Source organism: Rhinopithecus bieti, unplaced genomic scaffold, assembly GCF_001698545.2.
Source record: "Rhinopithecus bieti isolate Rb0 unplaced genomic scaffold, ASM169854v2 scaffold_44040, whole genome shotgun sequence".
Classification (NCBI taxonomy): domain Eukaryota; kingdom Metazoa; phylum Chordata; class Mammalia; order Primates; family Cercopithecidae; genus Rhinopithecus; species Rhinopithecus bieti.
In genome coordinates this window covers 549456-553514 of record NW_016819009.1, presented here as the reverse complement: position 1 = coordinate 553514, position 4059 = coordinate 549456, and the positions used below count along the sequence as shown (strand labels likewise).

The 4059-nt window shown below is 35.6% G+C and overlaps 1 long non-coding RNA gene across 1 annotated transcript; it reads left to right on the top strand.

Moving 5' to 3' along the window:
- The first annotated feature begins 1128 nt into the window (after positions 1–1128).
- LOC108519177 (uncharacterized) lies at positions 1129–3812 on the top strand. The gene is made up of 3 exons (XR_001882552.1): positions 1129–1271; positions 1465–1692; positions 3307–3812. It is a non-coding gene; the product is annotated as an uncharacterized LOC108519177 (long non-coding RNA).
- The last annotated feature ends 247 nt before the right edge of the window (positions 3813–4059 follow it).

Below are 4059 nucleotides of genomic sequence, written 5' to 3'. Positions count from 1 at the left end.
ATTACATTTCTTTTGAAATCTTCCCTAACTTTCCAAAACTTCTTTGATCTCTCTCTCTTGAAACCCTGGACCATGTATGCTCAGTCAGTATGGCATATCTTAGAATTTATTTTATGTGGTCATGTAGTCTTGGCTATTGTTTAATATATTATAGCTTTATTTCTCTAAAAAAAATTACAGAAAAAAATTTCTACATAATACTACTTCTGTGGAAATCTTGGCTCCAAGTATACAACTAAGCCCAAAGCAACTATGAAATAAAATGCCTGTTGACTAATGGCAGAATAGTAAATTGATTAATATTTTGGGATAGGTAAGGATTTAGATATTCAAATGGTAGCATTTCTACTCTATGTCTGAATACTATAAAGGTGTTGTGTTGGTATTGAATGGACCAGAATTAAAAGACAGCAAATGCATAGGCAATAAAAATTATGTATATCCTGTAAAGTAGCATATAGGATATGTCATTAGAATGGAGCAGAAATGTCAAAATAATCTATAGTGCATTAATAATATATGATTTTTATTTAATTTATTCAATAAATAGTCATTGAATACATACTATGTTGTTAGGGATACAATAATTGATAAAAGAGACATTAACTCTGCCATTTGTGAGGCAGATATGAAACAAATTTTTAAAGAGGATCTCGGCAAGAACTACAAAGGAACCTTTCACAATGACTGTGTGTTACTTCAGGATTTGCTGAGTTTGGGGGGCATGCTAGGAAGACTTCTAAGATTACCCCCCAATAATCCATGTCTTTGTATAATCACTGGCGTTTAGTGTGGGTAGGACAGATCTAGTGAATATGATGAGATTTCTCTTCTATGTTTAGTTTACCTTATATTGCAAAGCTCAATTTTGCAGATGTAATAGGGACTCCTAATCAGTTCTTTTTGAGTTGAACAAAAAAGAAGATTTAATCAGGCGAAACATTTTAAAGAGGGACTTAGACCTTCTTTGAAAAATAAACTAGAAGCAGCAGTTTTTCTTCCTCCGGTCTTGAAGAAACAGACTGCCATGCTGTGAAGAGTGCCATGTGAAAACGAACAGTAGAACGTCTCTTAGAACTGAGAATCTAGGTTCTACAGTTACAAAGAACAGAATTCTGCCAACAACCTTCAAGCTTGGAAGAAGACCTCAAGTCTTGGATAGGACCCTTGCATCACCAAAATCTTGATTTTACTCCTCTACGACCCTGAACAGAGGACCCAGTTAGGCTCTGCCTGAACTCTAGAGCCATAAGAACTATGATATGATAAATGTCTGTTCTGTTAATATGCTAAATTTTATAATTTTTAAACATAGCAGTAGAAAACTGATAAATTATAAATGTTATAATTTTTAAGCATAGCAGTAGGAAACTGATATATAAGCTGAGAAACTGTATGGAAGAATTGTTTGGAAAAGACATATCCAGAGAGGCGATGTTTACCTTTTCCTGTCTACCTCTCCAGGAGATGTTCACTGCTGAAGAGTTCCTTAGAAGGCTGTACCTTTGCCTCTGCCTGCTGCTACAGTGGAATCCCCTGTGGAAGGAGCAACGAGAGTTCTATCCATCCTGAGGTTATGAGAGCTAACAGAAACATAGCGGAGAATATTTAGCTGTTACAGGATCAGGTCTCAGTAAGAACAGCGCATTCTGATTCCTCATCGAAGACTAAACTTGGCCACAGCACAGTGAGGTGTGCAAGCGAAAAAGGTTTTTGGGAAACATTGCTCTTAAGATAATTGTATTTTATTTATTTAAACACATCAGACAAATCCTTCCCTAAGGGACATACATAAGAATTTTTTTTTGGGTTTAGAAGGAAATATGCAGATTGGTAGTTTTGCTTTTTTTTTTTTTGAGACAGAATCTGACTCTGTCACCCAGGCTGGAGTGCAGTGGTGCAGTTTCGGCTCACTGTAACCTCCGCCTCCGCAGTTCAAGCAATTCTCCCACCTCAGCCTCCCAAGTAGCTGGGACTACAGGTGTGCACCACCATGCCTGGCTAATTTATGTATCTTTAGTAGAGACAGGGTTTGACTATGTTGGCCGGGCTGGTCTCAGACTCCTGACCAGAGGTGATCTACCCACTTCCGCCTCCCAAAGTGCTGAGATTATAGGCATAGCCACCGTGCCTGGCCTATATTTACATCTATTAAAAGAGAAAATAATATTAATGGTTTTCTAGTATCAAGCATAACTGTTGGGAGCCAAAATGCCTCATGTTTTTGCATCATCACAGTGGAAAGTCACATAGCATGTGTTTTACCCTTGTGGAATTTAGAAGCAAACTATGAAATGCTGTTATCTAGAAGGTAAAATATTGCAATACATTTTAAATCAATCCAAAAACCCTTCACAAAGATATGAACTACAATTATAACACTGGTCTAGGAGTATAATTTATTCATAAACATGTTATACAGTTTTAAATATGCAGTACTTCTAGGTGTGCTTAATATAAAGAAACTTCAATTTCAATTAAACTTCTCAATCACTGAGGTCATTTATATTTGTTGAAATTTAACAACCCACTGGATTGGTACAGGCCTATCACATAGAATGCCTATGGAAAATAAAATGTCATGTTTTAAAACTAAATTGATTTAAAAACATTGGGCATTTTATTTGGCAGAAGGTTGGTGTACCACAAACCTCAGCTGGACATGAGAAACCTACAAAGGTCTCTGGAACAGGAAATTAGGGAGCCATTTGTTTTTCTCCTACTTGACTCTAATATATCATCTATGCTAATGATAAATTCATGTTTATGAAAAAGCCTCACTCTTTTCCAGTTCTTAAGCTTAAGAACTTATGCTTCTCTATTGGCTGCCATAGTTATAAAGATCTTTTCTTATGCTCAAGGATTTTCATAATCTGGGTATTAACATTCTTTCTTATTTTTTTTTTTAATTTTAACAACCAGATCTTTTCTTTCCTCTGTTTATTAGAGAATCCCTGACCCATTACTGTGCTCAGTGCTGCTGTTATTCAGATCCTCCACCTTGATATTTATATACTACTCATCCTTCAAGGCTCTGCAGAAATTCCACTTTCTCCTGAAAAACAGACTGATTCTCCTAGTAATTATGGTCTCTTTCTTCTCTCTTTCTATTGCAGTCTTTTGTCTCTACTCAGCGATCTACACATTATTGTTCACCATTCCATTCACTGTCTTTTCTTTGTAATTTGGGACTCTTTATAGAGATTCACATGCAGTCAGTTTTGGTATAACATATATGTTTTGAAAATACAAATTTGAATACTAGGGGACAGTTTTAACAAAACATAAATTTTGTTTTCTCTTTAGCACAATTTTATCCTCAAGAAACACTGGGCGAACAAGAAAACTGCACTCAGGTGAACAAAGCCATGTGGCCATACTCAGAACAGAAGAACACACATACATGTCAAAATTATATCAACTACCTCAGTTCAGCACACACCTGTTATGAGTCACACTCAAATAAGTTTAGTGTTACAAGTTTCTGGCTGATTTGAATAATCCTCCTTTCATCACTTTGCAAGAACTCTCAGATGCAACTCTTCTCACATTTACTTCCACAAGCAAACTTTAGGTTTTGATCAAGGTAAAGTGCCATATTTATTGGAGTATCTATGGATTCGTCAATTATTCCCACATGTAAAACTCCAGTTCCATATTTATTGTGTTTTAGTCTTTATTTTTTTTATGTGTCACTGACAATGTTTTTGAGTGTCATACCTCTAACTCCATGTTTCTTATTGGGCTTGTGGTTCATATTACAAAATTTTGCATAGCTTGATGATATTTCTAGCACGATCTGTGTCAGATAATAGCAGAACTGACTGTATACATTGATACTTTATTATATATAATCTGAAATATATAGTTTATGGAATAAATAATGTAATTATTCTTCCTGTAATGCTGAGAAGTAATATCTGTTTCAGTTACCTATTGCTGCATAACAGACAATCCTGGAACTTAGTAGCTTAAAGCAATACCATTTCCCTCTCTCTCATGGTTATGTGGCTTGACTGGGCCCAATGGACAGTTATGGTGATTTCAGTTGAAATCCCA